This window comes from Crocodylus porosus, unplaced genomic scaffold, assembly GCF_001723895.1.
Source record: "Crocodylus porosus isolate Cpor-Errol unplaced genomic scaffold, CroPor_comp1, whole genome shotgun sequence".
Classification (NCBI taxonomy): Eukaryota; Metazoa; Chordata; order Crocodylia; family Crocodylidae; genus Crocodylus; species Crocodylus porosus.
This window is the reverse complement of record NW_017728886.1, coordinates 216,057,972-216,080,446: the sequence shown is the minus strand read 5'-3', so window position 1 is coordinate 216,080,446 and position 22,475 is coordinate 216,057,972. Positions and strand designations below refer to the sequence as shown.

Below are 22,475 nucleotides of genomic sequence, written 5' to 3'. Positions count from 1 at the left end.
TTCCTGTATTGTCCTCAGTAGAAATTCACTCTGAGAGATTTACCTCCTGCAGTTTCATGTATCTAATACAGCAGTTGTGTATTGCCTTGCTTTACCTAGCACTCCATATATTTTAATGCTCAGCACTCTGTTAATACTACTGCCTAGCATATATATTTTTTCCTAATTTTTCTTCTCCTGCTTGCTACTTATTTCATATGACTCTAAGTGATCTGGGGATTAATTTTATATATTTTATGTATATATATGTTATAAATCATGTTTTCAAGAATGGTCACTAATTTACAGTATATATATATATATTTTTTTTCATGTACGTATCATGGTACTTGGTCCACAATAAACACTGGGTTCTGTACAGACTGCATTCTACTATTTGGCATGTGCATCCAAGAGAAAGACTTCAGGAAGTCAGAAAAAAAACTAAGTACCAGAACCAGTAAGAAAATAGTCATTGGAAATAAGTAGATTCTCCTGGTATAAGCTGATTTGTATTTAAAAGATCCTGTCTTGCTGAGAGAGCCTTCCTGCTTGTGCTCTGGTTTTGCCCAGTAATGCCACCAATTTACATTGTTTCACTTCAGAGGCTTGTTTTGCAGAGGTGTTGTTCATTTTTAATAGTCCGTGGGGAAAACAGGGTGAGGTAAAAGATATAATATTACCCTTACTTTCTCATTCCACTTCTTTTTAATGCTTCGATTAAGTGCAGGCCTGAGTGCTATATTTTTGTGACTTTACAAGGATGGAGGAGGGGAAAGGAAGGTAATGCGCTAAGATGAACCCTTAAGCTCAGCTACACAAAACCAGGAATGTCAACTTCAGATGTTAGAGAGCAAAATACTCAACAAACATAAAATCTGTTTTCAATATTAGGAGTACTTTTGAATAATTTTCCTTTAATAAAACCATTTGCCAGTAAACGTAGTAGTATTTATACCAGTTTCCCCATTTTGCTGCTGTAACAATGACTTTACAAGATTTTGTCAAAACAAGTACATTATTATACTTAGATACTTCCATACAGAAACATATTCCTCACCTCTCCCCAATCCCACGGAATGATTTTAGTCTTAGAAATATACACTCAATATGTGGATGTGTTGATCACATGGATTTTCCAAAGCCTAACAAGAGTAGCAATCTCGCCATCTGCTCCAAATAGCAAAACACCTCTTGAAAGCCTCATATGACTAGCATTACAGTCCCAGGACTGACTAACTATTCAACAAGACTGGGAATTCTTAGCCTGTAAGTAAAGGGGTACATAGGCTAGGACTGTTTTCACACATCCCTTAATTCTCCATTGATCATCTGTTCAGTCCATATGACCATCGTGAACCCCCACTGGAAAAATTCAGTAACTGTTAAGCCCTAAATTTAGGTGATTTAGGGCTCTTCTAAGGAGGCTGATTCTTCTCTTTGCACATGTGCAGAGACAGAGGATTTAATTAAACTTCAGATCTACCCACTGGGCATGTCTACATGTGTATTTATGTGCACTTAAACTGAATGTACCTTTGCTTAAGGCATTTAGGCATATGTCTACATATGGACACACTAATGCTCATTAAAGTGCATAAAATTTAGGCACAAATAGCTAAGTCACAATAGCATATGTGCAGACACACTAATGCGCATTAATGCAATGTCTATCCATTGACACACACCGTGTTAATGCGTATTAGCATGTCTACACTTTCACTAATACAACTTAGCTATTTATGCATAAATGTGACGCCTGCTTTATGCTGGTATCAAATTTATGCAGGTATCAAATTTAGGCTTGAATAGCCTAAAATAACCATTTTTAAGGCACATTAAGGATGCACACATGCAGGTGTGAACCCTTAATGAACCTTAAATTGGGCTAATGTGCATTAAATGTGTACATACAGACATGCATACTACTTCTCAAATTCTTCTTTGGAGAGGAAAAAGAAAAAAGTGTTATGTGTAAGCATTCAGTTAAATACACTCAAAGGCTATTTTGAACTTAATTACTGGAAATAAGTTAATTATTAAAAACAAACTTGGAGGGCATCTCAGAGCTCATTATAATGAAAGTAATATGCTGATACAAGTCCATTAAAAGGTCAGTAACACAAAACTATTGTACTTCAAAAAAGAAAGCCCTGAAAGAATGGAAAATGATTTAAAGAAAATAACTTGTCATTCACGAACTGTGTGGGAGTAGAAATATAGGATCAGAAAAATAAAGAGCATAAATGTTGGAGGTAAAAAAAAAATCAAAATTCACTGCAGCAAAATCCAAGAAAGCAAGAAGAGACAACTGAGATTAATGAAGTTCAGGAGGATGATAAAAAGTAGTGTAAGAGGACCTTCAAAATAGAGATATAATGACTGAAGAAGTTATAAGAACAATCAGAAAGAAAAATGAGAGGACTAAAAACAAATAAAATTCTGAAAACATTTAAAATAAGAATACATTTTTCAAATATACTAGATATGTAACAAGAAGCAGATAAAGGGAATCATTGGTTCTTTTAGGAGAAAATTGTAAATTGCTGCTCTGAGAAAAGTTTGTCATATTTGTCTACTGGGAGGCCTTCACATAAAAAGAACTACATCCCACCAGATAGACTCCACTGGAGTATATAGCATACAGGTCTTCTGAGGCAAAGACTAGCACAACCAATGAGTAGAGCTTTCAACGAAGAAATAAGGTCAAGTTGTTGGGAGAGACTTACATGTTTGGTTTTGATACACAGGAAAAGGAAAAACAATATCATGATTATGGATGAAGGAATATTAGAGGATCAGAAGATGGATATCAAGGAGAAAAAAACTACTATCATCAAAGAGAACAGTGGTCAGGGAGGAAATACTGTGGGTGGATGCAGGATTTTGTCAAGTAGTGTACCCCCCTCTGGATCCACCCCTGGGCAGTACAGTTAATGAAAGCAGTGGATGGTACCAGTAAGAACTAAAATATTAGTGTACAAACGCAAGGAGCCTGAGCAACAATTGTGGAAACTTGCACAACTAGCACAAATCCTAAAACTATTATTTAGGGAAAACAAAAACGGCAATCATGACTGGAACACCAGTATTAGAGGCTATGTGTTGTTCAAGATGACAGAAATACAGGTAAAGATGTGTTCAATGCAGATAGGGCAATTCACTAATTAAGCCAATCCTTATGCAAATTAAATAAAAGGGTTTATGGTGGGCAGCCTTCTCTCGTTGGGTTATTGACTTACAGGCTAGTCCCAACTTGATGTAATGACTAATTAACTAGATTACATAACATATGAGGGGTTGAGTGGGAAGACAGTCCATAAAGCAAAGCACATTTCTGCCACGGATTGCGTGAAGCAGTACCATGAATGCACCCTTCATGCAGATGGTAGCAAATTGTTTTGGTAAGCATGTAATGTGACACTGAATCTGACCAGAAAAATCAGTCAGCACTTAGAATGGACACATAGAATCAGAACCTGAACTTAGAATCAGCAACTGAAGAGGAAGGCTTCAGCAGATGGCGAAGGACAGAGCAAGAAGCAGACCACAATGTCATCCATGTTTAAGAGAGTCACAGAAATCACTGTAGCCTGAAGAGAGGCTACCCTTGCCTTAGTCAAGGCATTCACAGATGCAAACACACCCTGAACTACGGGAATACTTCCAGAAAAATGTTCTAAGTCGGGGAAGTCTTCCATGTGCCAACAGGCTCTCTCAGAAATATTTCACTAAAGTGATAGCTGCACACATCCACTCCACAAACACTGCAGTGACCGAATATGACTTTCTCCATAGGGGCTGATGAAGCCAATGACGAACAAGATAATTATGTCCTGCACATTTTAATTGTTCCTGGGAGTTGGACAGATGACAACCTGTCTGTTTTTCAAACCAAGCCAGTCCACCTAGAAACTGTCAATCACTCTGCTGCTGCATGGGCTATGATTAAGGTGGTCATGACCTATGGCTGGGAATTCAACAAGATCTCAGCTTCCCTGTCTGATAATGCTCCATACATGATCAAGGCACACGTCTTTAGCAGGTGACATCTGTTGGAAGCAGTTCCCTGCCATGGATAGCCTGGTGAATTTCTTTAAGACTTCTTTCAAGTTCTGATTCTGTATTTCCATCGCTACTCAAACCAGGAAGCTACCTACAACCATGGCACTTGTGCAGAGTCAGTCCTGACCAGGTGGAATTCCTGGTTCAATGCTCTGCAGTACCATGCCAAGCATATGGCGTTTATAAGCAATCTGTGTCTGAGGAACTTGAGAACACACCAGGCACACAATGCATCCTCAAGCTCTTTGAACTCCTGAAACAGGCTGACATCATGGATCAGGTGAGATTCATGGCAGGAAGCACCATCCAATTTATGGACCTTCTCACCTGGTTTGAAAGTCAGCATATTTCCACAAGGTGATGGATTTGATAAGCTGGGTGGAAGGCAAGACTTCAGAACAGCTGTCCACCTGCTGTTGGGAGAACAAGTGAAAACAAGAGGTGTACCAGGAAGTGGCTGCCAAACTCCATCAGTTCTACTGGTATTGTTGGGGTGACAATATTTGGATCTTGGAGAGCACTGTATTTGCAGCTGAATAAAGACATGACCTGTGGCCTAGCAGAGCTGCTAACCACAAGGCAGAATGATGTCTAAGCCAGCCATTTGCTTATGCTAAGTAACCATCTTAACTGTGTCAACCATTTTCAAGTGAGTCTGTGTCAGTCTGCATGCTGTAAATGATGTAAAGTTTTAGGAATGTGGAAGATGGTACAATCTGAGACAGAAAAACAGAGTAAAATGTGAAAAACAACACGTAACTGGTAACAGAATCTGAGATGAACAAATGCAAAAAGATGAATGGTGATTGGTGAAGAAGCCTCCAGAACAGGGGTGTCCAAACTTTTTGAATGTGGGGCCGGATCATGAACTTTTTATCACCCAGTGGGCCAACGAGCCATATTCAAAGACCTCACAGAAAGTGATGTCACATGACCTTTGACACCAAATAAGTTGCCGGAAGTGACAATGAAATGCGTCTGGAAATGTGGTTTAAAATCCAAAATAAAAACAATAAAAACAGTACCTGACCTGGACCCCATGAGGCATCCTGCCACCAGTCAAACAAGACCTTGGGAAGAAATTTCCAACAGCTTCTTGCCAATGGGAGGAGGGAGAAATTAAAGAGAAAACCTCTTCGCCTTTTCTTTTTGTCCATGTGTTAACTGACAAGGCACAAAACAGAGCCTGAAAACCTCACTGTATTTCCAGTACCAGGCCTCTGTTCACAGAGGTTAGAACTGCGAGGGAGTGGAACAGACTGGCCAGGGAAGTTGTGGACTCTCCATCATCAGAGGTGTTCAAAAAGATGTTGGACAGCACTGGTCGGGCATGATCTAGGCCAGTGTTTCTCAAAACATGGGCTGCGACCCAAAAGTAGGTCTCAAGAATATATGAAAGGGTCATGAGCAAACTTTAAAAATGAGTTCTCCTTTAAAGGAGAAAAAACATATAATTGTAGCTTTTCTCTTGTGGGCTGGCAGAGTTCCAGCCTGCAAGGGGCTACTTGGGGCCCCACCATGCCCCACACACTGGGGCACTGGGGTCTGGAGGTAGGAGCAGTGAGGGACACTGGATCAGGACTGACCATCTATGTTTACAAATGGGTCCTGGTACAAAAAAGGTTGAGAACCACTAATTTAGAGGGGTGGGAAATTATTTGAGGCAGAGTGGAGCAACACAGGGCACAACCCTTGCCCTGAGCCTCCCCCCCCTGTGAAAGGCAGGGCCCCCCCACACACACACCGGTGCCAGGAGCCCACAGTCACCGGTCCAGCCCCAGGGGAGGTGCCGTCTTCCCGCTCTGACCCTGGCCCCAGCCCCAGCCCCAGCCTGGCCCAGTCCAGCCTGGCCTGGCCTGGCCCCCCTACCTGTGGCACCCCGGCCGGGCAGGTCTGCAGTCTCTTCAGCAACGTCAAGCTGACGCATGGTGCATGTGGGAACCTTGTCCCTTCCCCAGCCCTTCAGCAGACATTAGGAAGTTGCTGAGGGGCTGGGGGAGGGACAAGGGGTGGGAACAAAAGGAAACCATGTTTACTTTTATTTCCCATAGCAGCACCGCAGGCCACAGAAAATGTCTTGGTGGGCCTCATGGTGGCCCACGGGCCATATGTTGAACAAGCCTGCTCCAGAACCTTCCAGGTTTGGTCAAAGTCTGCCCATTGATCAAAGCAGAGAAGTCAAGGCCTTAGACAAGTGCTCAAAACAAAAAGGCATGTAAATGAGTAAAATGCATAGGCATTCCATGCTAATGAAGCAAACAGCAAGCAGAGGCACAGCTTGAAATGGGAGGAGAAATGGGTGGAACAAAAGGAGGAACAGAGGTGGAATAAATGTTAATGAGTATAAACCAAAGTGTATAAATGTGGGAAAAAACTATTGTTCAGGGCTGCTCTCCTTGTTTCATGGGCTGTGTGTCTGTGAGGGAGCTTGCCTGAAGCTCTCTCTATTCTGAATAAAACTGTTGTGAGCAATGTGTGCTGGTGTTTGCTCCCTGCTTGCTCTGGCTAATGAGTAACAGGACCCATGAGCAATTGGATCATCATCTCCCTAGTTGTTGGGCACCGCATGGAGTTGGGGTCTAACAGGTATCATCCCCAGTGGTTCAGGCAACCATCAGCTTTGTTCCTCAGTGCTATGAGGATTTTACCAGGTGACTGTAATGAGTTTTGACTCTCAGCTACTGAAGCCCATGCCTGTCGTTGTGCTTTTGGGCATCTGTCTGTGACCAGTTCCCACATCTGTGTGCCTTGACAAAAGTCTGCCTTTACACCCCAACCAACTCTGTGGACACTGAGTGTGCCATTTCTGTTTATGATTCAACTTTCAGAGATGCAGATTGCTACCTCCCGCTGCTGGTGGATGCAACATGCCTGCATTTAACAAGTAAAATCTTATGCGTGTGTGAGGGGAGGGGTTCTTTTGCAGTGAGGGGACAGGAATCTACCCCTGAAGCCCTTATGCAGTGGACCAGCCCTGCACTATACAGGACCATTGTCAAGGAATTCACTCATTTGTTTAGTTTGCTTATGTATGTGTAAGGCAATGAAGATTAACTGTTGTTGCTTCTCCTGTGTTCTTGTTTGTCATAGGCAATAAAAGTTAAGAACTTTAATGAAGTGTGAATGTGCTTTTAAGCTACTGGTGCAGTGGGGGGTCAAACTGGCTGGTCAGACAGGTCTGCAGTTCTAAGCCAGCCTGGGGCCCTGGGGAATACAACTATACTTGGCAGGAGAGGGGAGATGGAAGCAGGCTGTGCAGACCTGAGAGGGTTAAACTGAAACAGCAAGGGGTGGGGCTGGAATTGGGAATCTGGCTCTTATTTTATACCAGTTGCCTATCCCACAGTCATCCCCTTCCCACTCCTAATCTCTCCCCCCACACTCCCTCTGATGGCTCCCACCACTTCAGATTAGCCCCCCACCCCTAGGAGGATGTATTCTTTCTTTTTCAGTGGCTGCTTTTGGGTGCTGAATGCACCCATGGCTGCCAGGGGAAAAAAAGCAATGAGGGACAGGGAGACCACCAGGCTCTTGGCCAATGAGCGGCATGAGAGGGAACAAAAAAAAAAAAAAAAGATGGCAGCCACCAGCATAAAAAGCACCTGAAATTGGCAGCCATCAGCATGATTGCCACCTGAAAATAATCAGCGGCCAGCACAGTTTAATTAGATTTCTAATTATTGGTGACTTCTCTAGATACAGCTTAAAGAGAAATATTAACAAATGCTATAAATAATTGTAGGATCTAGTTATTCAAACTCAGACCTATATGTCCCATTTCTCAGATGAATGCTTAAACCACCATGCTTTAAAAGATTCAGGGAAGAAGAGGTGGAGTGGGATAGGGAAATAGAGCAGTGATAGCCAAGAGAGAAAGTAGGAGGGAGCATGACTTGCCTAGTGAAGAATTTACTTCTCTTGAAAGGGGGTGACCAGGATCCAGGCCCCACTCCCATGTCTATTAATATATTTTATATTAATATAAAATGTCTATTAATACATTTTATGTCAGTTAATCATTGGTTAAAAATAAGAGAGCCCTTGCAGCATGGACTGAAAATTAGGGATTCACAACAGGAGCATATCTATAAGTTGAAAACTCACCTGCTGGAAACAAAAGAGGAGCAGAGAAACCTAGAAGTACTAGCTGATCAAAGGTCGACTTTGAGCCACCATTTTTTTGAAACTATGAAAAGGTATAATCCGAGGATATACACGTTCCGTTATGTCCAGCAGAGATATACAGTGGTTTTAAGACTTTTCTAAGGCACTGGTGTGACCTAATCTTGAATATTTGTGAACAATTCTGGTCACCTATGTTTAAAATAACTTCACACTGTAGCAGGTCCAGGAAAGAACTAATAGATGATCAGCGGAATGGAAAGCCTATCACATGAAAAAAGACTAAAAGAGTTTAGTTTCTTTAGCTAAACAAAACAAAGGCCTAAATGGTGTGTGATTGTTCTTTCTAAATGCATCATGAGATTAAAAAAAGGGAAGAAAAAAAAAAACATTTGAGCTAAGGAACAAATGGGTACAAAATAACCATAAATAAATGTAGGCTGGGAATACAGGTGTCTAGCCATCACAGAAAAATAAAGTTATGGAATAGCTCCACAATAGTAGGGGTAAAGGCTAAGAGTTATATCACGTGGTTGTCTATGACAGTACGGAACTGGACATGATAACCTAGGAAGTCCCTCCCCGTCTCATATCCTCATGTTCTTTCCTGTGTGTTTTTGAGATGCTGAGCATCTAGGACTTCATGAGTGCCACCAATTCTTGCTGCCTTCTATGAAAGGTTAAAGCACATAATGTTTCTAACTAAGTCCTGAAATCAAAGAGAAGTGTACTCTGCTGATTGGTTATTTTATGATGAAATTAGGTACATCTACAAAATACATTACTATGTCCAGCAACAGGACACTCAAGTAATCTTATACTAGGGTCTCCTAAACTGAAAGGATTATAATCTTGTCAGTGCAGTGCTATGGGTGAACTAATTGACTTTGTCACTCGGCGTTGTTATTTAGCCTACCCAGTTACAGTGCTTCCAGTTTAGGGGGTAACTTGTGATGTGTTTGAAGCTACCAGGCCTGATAAGTATGCCATGTAGTATTGGATTAGAACCTGTTGAGTAAAGCTTGCCATGGTTCAAACTTCCCTGCCTTCACCACTACTATCACAACCATTCTTTCATCCGTATGTCTATCTGTCTGGCCATATGCATATTTCAGAGTGCTGGTTTACCATATACCAAATCTACCTGTGCACAAATATTGCAGTAAAAATTTGGGTTTGGGTTTGTACTTCCAGTGGGATTATACATATGGTTACATGACGTCAGATGCCTTTGAACAGCATTTTCCAAACCCAGTGGGTTTATATTCCCCCGTAGCAGTCAGGCCCTCTTGCAACCCCATATCTCAGTCATTGCTTATGAGAGAAGCAATGATGTATCCTTAAGCTTTCCCATGCCACCACTTATCACATGTTCTCCTTCAGCCACTGTCTCATCACCAGTTGCTGTTGATTCCCATTGCCAGTGCCTGGTTGTAGGAAGGGGAGGGGGAGAAGATCCCCACTACCTGGATGGAGGGAGGGGAAGAACAATAGAGCTCCTGCTGCTCTGGCCAGCAGGAGGGAGGGAAGAGAGGGAACAGCACCCACTGCCCATTATAGGGAAGGAGAGGGAGAATAGCCCCCTGTGTCCAGCCAAGGAGGAGTGGGAGAACAATCCCTGTGCAAGACAGAAACAGCAGCACTCAGATCTTTGCCTTGAGGAAGACTGACTTCCCTCCTTCCCTTTCCCCACTGTTTGGCACTCATCAGTCCTACATGCACACCTCTGGGCACACAGATGTTAGTTACACCTTTGCCTGAGGCCAACCCAGGCTAACAGTCATTGTCTAGTGTCTGCATACCCACAGCAAACTCCAAGCTCAGAGTGAGACCCACCATCATTGCCCCTTAGCTCTAGAAATACAGCAGTGCACTGCTCATGTTGTCCTGTGTGCTCCAGTGCTTCACTGCATTGAACCCTTTATCCCAGGTATCCCCAGTTCTACCCAGATCTGGGGACCCAGAGCCAGACTTTAAAATACCTCATTCAATGGTCCCATGGAATCACCCAAATCTTGAGGGTGGTGCCTTGCTGGGCTCTGAAAGTGCAACTGGGGGCAAACCCATTAAGAGAGGTCCCACTGAAGGAGATACCCAGTGAGGAGGGAGCAGGCCATGAGTGACTGGTGCCTCCTGAATCTGGGGAGGGGGGGGCACCCACAGAAGCTGCCGACCCTGTCAGGGGGGCATCAGCCCTACCAACAGCATCAGTGCCAGTTGTCGGGGGGGCACTGGCCCCGACAAAGGGGGCATGTGCACCCCCAGGCACCCCCTACCAGTCACCTATGGAGCAGGCTGTTCCAGGGGACCCCAGTGATACCTCTCAGGCAGCCTCTGGCATACAGTTGCCCAAGGATACAAGTCTCCCTGTCAATGTCATGGGCTCTGAAAGTACTCACAAGGTGCTGCAGATGCCAGAGTGCTGCTCTATCCCTGAAGCATATAGCACTGAAGACACAGCACCCTGTCAGGAAAGCAGGACCCTGCTTGTTCTATCCGATGTGAAGTGTGAGCCCTGAAGCTGTCATTGGACACATGGCAAACATATCACTGAAGGTATCTTGAGACTCAGCCTCACACAGTACCTCAACTGAGGCTGTCATGGTAAAGACAGCTATTACAGCTGTGGCTGTAAAACAGCAACACTATTGCCCCATGTGTCTGGAGACTCACACCTCACCGCCACCATTCTGGAGCCTCAGGGTGTGCAAACTCACTTGCCTCTGCGGGGGTGGGGATCAGAGTGGCACTTTGGGAGAAGTGGGAGAAGTGGGCCTTATAACTTGTGGAACACCTGCTGAAAAGTTTGACCACCCCTGTTGTAGCCTGCCAGAAAATCTATTTAATAAAATCCTTCAAACTGGTGCTAGAAGAATTTTTCCCTGACACAAGTGGAAAAGTTATAAATATTAAGCTAATATAGATGTCATTCAAGGCAACATATCTGTATGTCCATATATATATATATATATATTTCAAACAAGTAGCTTATACTAAAAATACAAAGAAGGGACTAATGTTGTCTAAAGCATTTCACCACAACATTTTTATGTTTCATTTCTTCATGCATTTCTTCTTTTGAATGTGTGATATTTATTTAAGGAGTGCACAGTCAGAGATTGTATGACACACTGAATATATTTAAGCCTTTCACTTCTGATAGGCTTATTTATAGCTAGACTGATCAAAATGCTAAATAAGAAGTCCATAAATATTTTCATACCCTTAAACTAAATTCTAAAATACTGCCATTATTACGCACATGAAGCCAATTGGCCTACTTTTATGAGTCAGAACAACTGACATGACTAAGAGCTATGCACGCAAATGAAGGCTGTAGGGAGGTAATCTTAAAATTAATTCTTTTTTCATATTTTATTTAGAACATCTTCATATCATAGGATGATTCTTGCAAGACCCTGAGAGTTCTTTGTCAAATGCCGTGTACCCTCAGCCCTCATTAACATCAGCCCCCATACGTACGCTTAAAGATGGGGGCTGACGTTAATGAGGGCTGAGGGTACACGGCATTTGACAAAGAACAGTTCAGAACAGTGAGAGTTCTTTGTCAAACAGTATGTTTACTTTTTCCAGAAATATAATTAAAACTCACAGAGGATCTCAGGAAGTACTTTCTTCACTTGGCTAAATACCATTTCGGTCTCTCTTCCTATTATGCTTCTTGATTACACCAGAGAAAGTGTGAAATATATGGTGACATGTATCAAGTATCTAAAATTATACCTGTGAAAAAGCAGAACTCCATTTCTTTCTTTGCTTCTTTAAAATATAGTTTTAAAATGCCAGAAATGAAGGCTTGCTGAAGCAACGGTAGGAAAGTCTGTAGGCCAATTGCTCCCTCTTCTGGCAAATGCCATGTATTTCAAGGCTGTTTAATAATGACCAAAAATGCTATCAGTTAGTAGTAGTAGGCATCCGTTTGTCTCACAAGGGAGAATTATGCTCACTGAACATAAATCTTGCTTGAAAGATGAAGCTGGAATGACCTCTCCAGGACACAAAAGCCTGGGCAGTTCATATGGAGACAATGAGCTGCCCAAAAACTAGTGTCCCCCTACACCTCTCAAAATACTAACTGAAACTTTCTTTTTAACTCTGTATTGCCATGTAGTGCTTTGCCAGGTATCGGGTTATTTTATGTGCACAGATTTTAAGAAATGATACAAGGTTGCTCAATTTAATAGTTTATGTGGGATTATCTTGTCTTAATATGAATACTGAGCTGTTGAGGTGATCCAAATCTCTTTTAAGACATGACAATGGAAAGAACATGAATTTTCAAACTTATTGGTTCTCTGTGCTTGTTTATCTTTTATATACCTGGTAAGCTTGCAATTTTTTATGTATGCCCCTAGCTGTCATGTGGTTGTGAAGTAAGTGGAATAGTGTCCTTGCTTTGGGAGCAGTAGGAACAAGGAGAGCCTTTCCTAGGATCTACTTAGCAAAGTTGTGCTGTAACAGCCCTTTGCCAAGACTGATCTTGATGACATAGCAGTATGGCAAACTGTCCCCAAAGTTATTTATATCTACAAAAACCTTTCTATGGTCTCAGCCAAAGAGAGATCACATTAGTTTTTGACAGCTCTCAAGCTCTCCTGATGAATCAGGAGGCTGCATGAATTTAAAAATTCAAGCTTCTCCCTAACAATGGCTCTGAACCAGGAAGAAGGCCATAGTTCTCCACAAGATCTTCTAATCCCAATCAAGGATTCCTTTCAGAGTCAATCAGAAAATAGTTACTGATCTTGCAATTTTATACTACTTCTCCTGATATTTTTTTCTTTAAAACCCCAACTTTGGAGCCAAGTGACTCTGTGAAAATCATCCATCTTTTCATTAAAAGGTACATTTTTAGGAGTTGGGTGGCAAGAACTTGAAAACACAAATCCTAAAAACTCAAAAACCATGAGGTCAGTAACCAAAACTCAAATATGTGGCACTCAGTATGTCACGATTTTTAAGGGACTATCATGATTTTGGGGGGTCTAACTCAATTTTTTTTAAATTCTGGGATTAAAGATACCATTTTGCAAGACTTTTAAAACTGGCAGGGTTAACATTAAGTGTATGTTAGTACATTTAAATTAGTGCATGTATGAAAATGTGCTAATTCAGGATCCAAATGTTCAAAAGTGATGATTCAGCCCCCCAAAATTCTACATGTAACAATAATTTAAAATTTGAAATATTTTTTAGATTATTTATTTGCTTTCTTCTTATGGAGACTTTCACTTACACATTTTAATTTCTTCCTTTAGAAATATAATTGTAACCTTTGCCAGTATGCTAGGCCAAACAATATGCCAGATTCTAGATCCCCAGGGTGCCAGTAGCCCTGGGAACCTGCTCAAGCAGGTTGGCTGACTGAGATGTCCCATGGAGAGGTGTGTCCCTCACCCTCACTGCCCAAGAATTTACTTTGTCCAATAAACAAAAGGGTTTCTTTATTATACACAACTATATACAGGAAAGAAATGATTAATCAAGAGAAGTATATCAATAGTTAATAAAAACAATTTGAATAGAATTTACAATTGCAACAATAGTTGAATAATTCCACCACACTGGGTGGTTCCACTTGCATCAATGAACCTCAGTGATTACATTCACCTGATTATAACACTTTAAAACAGTTTCCCTCCACCCACCTCCCCCCATAACCCAGGTTGATTTCCCTCTGGTCACACTCCACTTGCCTTAACAATAAATGGCAATATAGCTTTAACTATGATCCACCACTAGGTGGCAGAGGCAAAGCTTCTGCTGCTCTGGTGGACTCTTTGCTCTTTCTTGGTAACTCAGCAAAATGAAGCCTCTGATCAGCCACTGCAGGTAGTAGGCTTCTTTTTTTTAGTTTCTTTTTGAAAAGTACACCTCCTACAAACACTAGGGGTTAAGTTCCCCCTTACACACCCATGCTCATTTGGGATTGTTATAGCCTGCTCCCCCTCTGGGCAGTCTCTATCACCCAACACCTCCACATGCAGACAGGGAATTTGCTCTGCAGGTCTCTGTTCCTGCAATATAAGCCTTTCCAGCCCAAACAGAGGTCTTACCTCTGCAGGTCCCTGACCAGGCAGCTTCTCCCAGCTAGCTTACCAGCCCCTCACCACACTTTCCCTGGGTACCTGTGTCCCTGATTGCACAGCTCTGACCTGCATCAGCCTCTCCTAGGATGACTCAGGATCTCCTCTGTCCTGAAGTCTGCTCTCCAGTAAGACTTTAAGGCTCCATTCCCTCTGCCCAGGGCAAGACAGAGGAGGGGGTGAGTCTCTACCCCTCTCTCCAGGCTAGTGATGTTCTCTTGCTTCTCTCCCGTCTTCTTTTCCCTCCCTCTGCTTTTATGGCTCCATAGTAGCCAATCAGAGCCTGGGGGTTTGCAGTGGGGGCTCTGGTTACAGTTCAAATCCTCCAGTAAAAAGCGTGCATTCAGCATACCCTGTGTTTGGAAAAGCTAAGCTATTGCATCCTCTGCAAACTTTTTGCCATGTTTCTTGCAAAGTTCATAGGCACATTTCACCCACTCAGTTTGCAGCCAAGCAAGCCTTTGCAGCTGTTACATAATAATAAGAGATCCCCTAGTGATGGTAGTTTAGAGGAACCTTCAAACGCTCCCCCTCCTCCAGGACCTGCAGGGCCAGTGAGCTGAGATGGTGAATACAATTTAGAAGACTCATTAGAGGACCCCTCAAGTGGGTCTTCTAAATTATATTTGCTAACCTGGCTCTCTAACTCCACAGGTCCTGGAGGAGGCAAAGCACTTGAGAGTTCCTCTAAAGGGTCTTCTAAACCACCATCACTAAGGGCTCTCTTATTTTTTCTCAGCAGGTGCTTAGTTTTCCCCACCCTCATCTTTAACTATGCCCTTACTTTTTGTCCCACAATCCATTTACTGATTAGCCCCTCATTCTTACCCCTAGGTTTATCATGTCCTCCACTCTTACGAAGCACACCACAACTGCTGTCCAGGTCATACAGATGGGCCCCCCTCTGAACAAAATTAACTCCTTTGCTTTGACAATAATTGTGGCCTTTCAAAGCTGTGGTCTTTCTACACACTCTTTCTGCAATGTATATGCATAACAGCACCTCCCAAAAATCCCCTTTTTTTTTTCACAATAATCATGATTTTTCAAAATCAAATGAAAAATCTCCTTAGGTTTCTCCGAAGTGTGTGAGCAGTCAGTCCTGGGTTTCGTATTCACAGGGCACAGATCACCAGATTTGGGAGTGTGAATCCTTGTGTTTTCACACATGGTTCTCTCAGGGGTAGGTGGTGCCTTATTCTCTGAGGAACCATACTGGCTTTTCTTCTTTTTTTTATCATGTCCTACTCTGTCCTTCTGGTATCTTGGTTCTTGGGCATTCTGATCTTCAGACTGGGCATTTCTGTGGCTTTTTAATAGTGTTTTTAGAAGCCTCCACCCCTCTGGTATTTTTAGGAACTGATTTTCTGAAGCAGATATTCCTTCCTTGGGGGTACTGCATGTGATCACTTAGGAAATATAACTGTTATGCCTAAGCATTAAAAATTCATTTTTCACAAATATGTAGCTAAGCTTAACACACTATAAATTTTAAGAAAAGGCTTAACCCCTCTACCTCTTTACTCACAGCGTTCATTTACCCCCACATAAAACCCCTGCCTAAGAAGGGAGTGTGTGAATGGGGTTCATTTACCCCCACATAAAACCCCTGCTCACACACAGTTTCAATAGCTGATTTCAGAAAATGTACCTTGTTGGGTAAAGACACAAGGGAATATGTTTGTTCTGTTTTAGAAGAAGTGTTTCTGTTTGAACAGGCAGCATTATAACTTAATGTTCTTATATTAACACAGCCACAAATAATCCCTCCATTTTAAATAATGTTTTACCTTGCTGTGGAAAAATTGCTTGTGGCTTTCCCACTAAATAAGCATCCTGTAATAAAAATTAAATATATTACATGTGAATTTATGCCAGCTTAAATTTATTGAACAGTAATTTACTGCGCAGTAAGTGAAAATAGTTCAGTGTCTACATGTGCAGAAAACCTGGGACTAAATTTAGTCCCAGATCAGAGCAGCCTACCATGCACCTCTATGGCCACTGTGGGGAGCTCCAGCCTCCAGCCACATGGCCACCAGCACTTGGGACTAACTTTAGTCCCAAACTGAAGCCAGGAGAGGTAGCCAGCCAGAAGCCCTAGTGGCTGGGCAGACCCAGCAGGTAGGCCCCCTGGGTTCCTGCACAGTAACACATCTACACGTGCATTACTGTGCAGTAACTAATTGAGCATAAATTTGATACCTGGATGATGTGTAAGTCAAAGTAAGCATAAGCCACCATATTTACTGAGCAGTATGGGAGTGCACATGTAGACACATTCCATACTGTATAGTCATTTTGGTTACTGTGCAGTAAATGCGTATGTGTAGATGTGACCACAGTAAGTAAAACACTGTGTATATGTAAAAGTAAAAAATATATAGCAAACTTTGTTTTAAAACAAAGTTACTATTTAAAAAGTGTTTTTCATAAAGGTAAACCTTTAAATGAGTGGGACCCACCACTCGTTTCTCATCATCAGGGTGGTGAAAACTACAATTTTAAATATGGCTCCATCTTTGCCGCTTGGGCAGTCAGCAGCAAACAGCAGGCCCACTGGAGCCCCTCAGCCAATCAGCATTTGTGGGGGGATGGATTCTCAGGGGAACATACAAGATTAAAGGAGCTACCACACTTCTGCCAAGATTTCAGAAGGGTATGTCACTGGCTGGCTAGGCACCGTGAGTGTATCAGCTGTTAGGCTGCTGGGCTCTGGATCGAGGAAGCCAGCTGGGAGTGAAGTAAAGGCAAATTTACTTAAGGTTTAGCATACAACAGTTAACAGAAAGGTTAATGTGACAAACAGATAGTACAGTACTAAAGAGCTAATAGTGAATAATAACAACAGATAGACAGAATGACAAAGAGTTCTCACATGGGGTTGGCAACTTATTGGCAGTCCCTTTATGCCAAGTTGTTCCAGCGAGCTCAGGCATCCCCAATCAATGCTGTCCAAGGAGTCACTGGGAAGGTCTCTTGGTCAGGATCTGGTCCTCACTCACACTGGGAGTCCAGGGTCCAGGCTTGGTACAGCGATGGTCCTTCTGTCTCATCCTTCTAACTGGTCACTTGACATGCACATCCCTTTATGCCTTATCTTATGCTAATCTGTTGGCTTTAGAGCCACTCACAATCTTGTCCTATAGCTGTTACCCTATGGGATCAAAAGGTGTTAGAAATTATCATGAAAGGTTACTGCCTGAACTTGGGTTCACCCAATAAGCAAATTACACCACATTACTTTGAGGTTTGAAATTGGCATTACCTGCCCAAGCTCAACCCCTGTTTTTTTATTTCTTAGATTCCTTGCAATGTACTAATTATATTAGGTGATTGGATATTGTTATGGCTGACCTTTAAAAAAAACCTATTAGAACAGCTAATCTTGTAGTTTGCTTATTTTGGGGGCCCATGATCAGTGCAAACAGTTAGATTCAACACTTTGGTTAAACTGTGACAAATTCCACTTCCAGGTTGCAAACTTGCAAGGTTTGCATTAGCTAATCTTAACTGCTAAACAATTGCCTGGATGTCTCCAAGAGCATATATTTATTGCTCATGATAGTAACCCCTCTGGTTCTGGCTACCACAAGGGTACAAGAAGCTTATCCCCTTCATGGATAAAGTAGCACTTGCATCATCAGCAAAATGCACTCTATTTAAAAATTCTACACGTTGAGCTAAATGTTTCTCAGCGAGGCATAGACAATTCATAGCATACCCTATCTCTATAATGGCACGTAAAACACTTTTCATGCACAGCTTATTGCAAAGTTCCTGAATTATCTGGTTTATATCTTTATCTAACCAGGTAAGACAATCATTCATGACCACCCTGACCATACTCATCATAAACACATTCCATACCCTTTTCAAAAAGCCTTATTCTCAAACAGTATTTTATTATACCATAAAAAGAAACATGCATAAGAGCTTGCAAGAGCTTTTTATGTTACTGATGTGAAACAGGACCTAATAATTGTATCCCTAGCATTCTTCTAAAAGCTGAAGAATTATCATTATCTTGTGAAACATCTGGTCTCTGTTCATTGCAAAAGCAGTTTCTCTTCTCTAGTGTCAGGTTTACGGGTGTGCTGGCCCACAGACTTTCTGGGATCATTAAAAAAGCTTCATCTAACTGCAAAGGGGATTTAGATAAAAACATAGTTAGCCATTGTTTAACCATTCCATAGCTACTTCCTACATCTCCCAGGGTCTAACCTCCCCCCTCCCCAAGCCATGCTTCAGGCATCTTACCAGCTCTCTCATTGACATCTTCCCACGCAGACTCCAGTACAAGACCAGCCCCCCCCCACAATATTTGCTCCTCAACATCTCCTCCAGAAGACTGGGACTCCATCTCATAGGCCTGCTGCACACTTGCATGGGCTTCCTGATCAGCCTCAGGCATCTCAGGCAGTCTTTGGGCTAGGGGGATCTCCTCCCCTCCCCCCTCAAAACTATCACTGCAGTATGCTTTCTTTACAGGCAACTGATAAGTCTTCGTGGTGAAACAAAGATGAGGAGTCTTACCAGCATAGTGTAAGAATCCATATCTGCTCTTGTCTGCCTTAGCATGGTCCATTTTAGAAAGCAGATAGACCAGATAGAGGTTTGTAGCCTAGACCCCACTGCTCTACCTGCTCCAGTTGGCTTGGTACCATTCTCAGGGAAGTCCAAGGCCTCTAAGACCTCTGCCAATTATTTGAGGGTGCTGGGGTGGATTGTTAGAGGGGTCACAACCCCCCCACTATATGATAGGTTGTGCCTGTACTGTGTGGTTTAGGGTGGGCTATCCAGAATGAAGGGTGGGCTATGGGAGGTCTGATAGGCAGCCTTTTTGATGTCATGGATCATGTGACAGGTGGTGTCATGTGCCATGTGATGGGTAGCAGGGAATTCTGGGACCATGGTGACCAAAACAGCCTAGGGGATGCAGGGTTTCTGATGTTATGTGCCATGTGACCAGGGCAGGGAGTAGGGTTCTGATGTCATGTATCATATGACGGGGTCAAGGGGTGAGAAGGGGGTCAGGGATTCTGATATCCAATACCATGTGACTGGGGTTAGGGTGGGGGGTATTTCTGACATCACTCACCATATGAGGGGAATAAGGATGGAACTTCTGATGTCACACACTAAGTGACTTGGGGCAGGGGGTGAAACTTCTGGTTCCAAGGTTGTGGAAGGGGGCAGGGCACCTGTCAAGTTGATGAGCATGGATCTCTTATACTATTTTCCTTATCAGATGTCTTTGAAAATTCAGTTGATGTAGCAGACTACTATAGAGATCCTGCCTGAAGGGACCTGTAGACCACTGTTTCAATTCTGGCTTGAAGAAGACTGGAATATATTCTGTGATGTTTTAGACAGGGATGATCCTAACTTTAACATGGAGTTTGTCGATCAGGTCTGCCCAACTTCTAAGGAGCCAGGGACCAGCAAGGGCCACATACCTGCAGACTGCTTTAGGGAAAGTCATGGCCCGCCTGTGCCACACACAGTGCATAGAGGGCTCCACTACTATTGCTGCACCATGCACTCATGCAGGCCTTCCCTACCATACCCCCATGTCATGCACCCACACCCTTCTACTACTACTCCACTACTTGACCTCCCTGCTGCACCACAGATGCACTACACTTACCACTCCACTGTGCACCTGCGTGGCCCCAGGTTTACCCACACTTCCCCTGGCTATGCCATGCTGCACTGCCTCACCCCCGCGGGCAGGAGGGAGGGGTAGCCTGGAGAATCTGACTGCTGTTGCAGCAGAGCAATGGGGCAAGACCAGTGGTGAGACAGGAGACCCCTTCTCTAGCCCTACTCTTCTAGTGTCTTAATGATCAAAACAGTTTTTACAATTGTTTAGATTAACAGGTAAATAGAATTCTTAAGAAATACCTCCTTTCCACCCACCCTAGGTAACTCAGGCCTTGGAACTGTCTGCTTTTGGAAACTCAGGTCTCATGAGCAATGAGAATGACTAGAAGTGACATGTCCCACAGTTAGGATTTAATCAAATTCCACTTCAAAGAACTTTGGTCCTTTTCTCAGAAAAGACAGGTGGTTACCATGATATCAGGTTTGATGCTGGCGCCATGGAGCAAAATGATGCTGAAGGGGTGGGATGTCATTGTCGTGCTAGCTCCGATCACAAGAGATGCTGCCAAGATACTGCAATGAAATTTGACACAGCTTCTTCCCTTGTTTAAAAAAATATTAACATGAAAAAGGTTGCAGAAAGATAGCTTGAGCACTTTCTGCAAGAATCTTTCTTCTCTGTGAATTCTAAATAACGTCTCATAGGAAAGTCACAGCACCTTCCAGAATTAGTTTCTCACTCCTTCCAGTTGGGCAGGAAAGAAATCTCTGAAGAGAAAACTTTCATTTGATGTGGACTGGTTAAAAAGCACTTCAATATAATATCTTTTTAAACTGGGTGGAATGTCAAAAGCACCAATAGTTTATGTAAACATATATTTCTTACTACTACTGTTAAGTTTCTGTGAGGCAGCTGGGTCCAGGTTTATTCTGATTTTGTGAGTTTACATATTTTTCTCAAGGGTCCTCTGAGTCAAAAGCAAAATCAGACCTTGTTTTCTTTTCTAACTAAATTTAAATTATTTAAGGTGGTTGTTTACATTGTACAGGTTTTTTAAAATATCTGGTATCAAAAAGGTGAGAGCCAGACTTTGAAGTTAATGACAACTAAGAGGAAAGGATGTCATTTCAAACTTCTTTTGGGGCTAACTTCTCTATACAGGCTAGCGGTACCCTCATCATTAGCACAATGAACAGAAAAGAGTAAGAGGAACAAGATGTAATAATCAAGCAACTACTAATAACGGTAAGGTGGATAATATAGTGAAATCAGTGCCATGAATTTTGTAATGGGATCATGATTTCTGGTCACTTTTCTAATAAAATGTTAGCAACAGAAATCCTGAGAGAGTGCTTCTCATCCATTTTATTTGCAGCAGGCCTATAGGATGATTGCATTTTGTCAGAGGAGGGAAGAGGCATTAGCATGGTTGGGTAAAAGTCATTTAGATGCATACAGTGAAAAAGAATTCCACCATATCTGTCTTGGGTCTCTACACCTTGAATGGAGATATTATCTCAAATCTAAGTTGAGGTTTCCCCAGTCCCCAGCATCTGAAAGTAAGGATTGGGAGTGGGGGGAGGGAGAGACACAGACTGGGAGGAGTAAAGAGGAAGAGGCAGAGACTGGGGAGTAAGGGGGGAGAAACAGAGACTATGGGGAACTGGGGGTGGGGGAATGCAGGTGGCATTGGGGATAGGAAGGTTACAGGGGGAAGAACAGAGTGGCATAGGGCAAAGGGGCTACCTAATCCCCCCAACCACCTGATGTGCTCAACTGCTATAGCAGGGAAAGTAGTGGTTGTGGACAACTTCAAAACAACCCTTCAATAATTAGATTCTATACCTGGAATGATAATAAATGCATCATTTATTTCCATATATATAGAATCTACTTATTGGGAAGTCATCTTAAAGTCAGGGTTGTCTTAGATTTGAGCAAATATGATACTTTTATTTCGCTTGGGTTTCACAGCAACCAGATGCTCTGCATGGACATGCATTTAACAGCCAGTAAGCATAGAAGAGTGGTGTGTGTCAGAAAACCTATCCATCTCCTGAAGTTAGACAGTATTTATAAAGTTTTCTGTAGCATTGCTGATAAAATTGGGATTTGGTGGCATGAACTGCTGCATAGGCAGCAGTATATAAATTCACTCATGAATGAATTGAGCATGAGCTAACAGGGCCCATGTAATTTTCGGTATTGTTTACATCGTTGTGACAGGCTTGTTGCCCCCAGGCCAGCCATGACATCCCCTAGTGGCCCTGTTGCACCTGCCTGGCTCACACTCTAATACCACTCTCCCTACATTACTTGTCTGCCGTGCCTTGTTCTTAAATATTATAGGTTGAGTCAAGGAGGCTGCCAAGAGACCTTAGAGTGAGCCCTAATCCTAAACACAGATCAAAGGGGGCAAGAGGGTGCAAAAGCCCCCATGGCTCACCAAAATCATCCAGGAATGTCTCCTAGCTAAAAAGGAGGCATACATCCAATGGAAGGGAGGGGCCATGACCAGGGAGGACTATACCTCTGTTGCTCAGGACTGTAGGTGGGGGTGGTCAGGAAGGCCAAGGCGAAGAAGGAACTAGGAC

General features: G+C 42.7%; 1 long non-coding RNA gene across 1 annotated transcript in view; it reads right to left on the bottom strand.

The window, feature by feature from the left end:
• Positions 1-22,107, bottom strand: part of LOC109319682 — a 37,368-nt gene extending 15,261 nt beyond the window's left edge. The window contains exons 1-3 of the long non-coding RNA XR_002103589.1: positions 22,095-22,107; positions 21,031-21,034; positions 3,802-3,904 (exon numbers count right to left, since the gene is read on the bottom strand). This is a non-coding gene — a long non-coding RNA (uncharacterized LOC109319682). The remainder of the gene's footprint in view (positions 1-3,801; positions 3,905-21,030; positions 21,035-22,094) is intronic.
• Between the last annotated feature and the right edge of the window lie 368 nt (positions 22,108-22,475).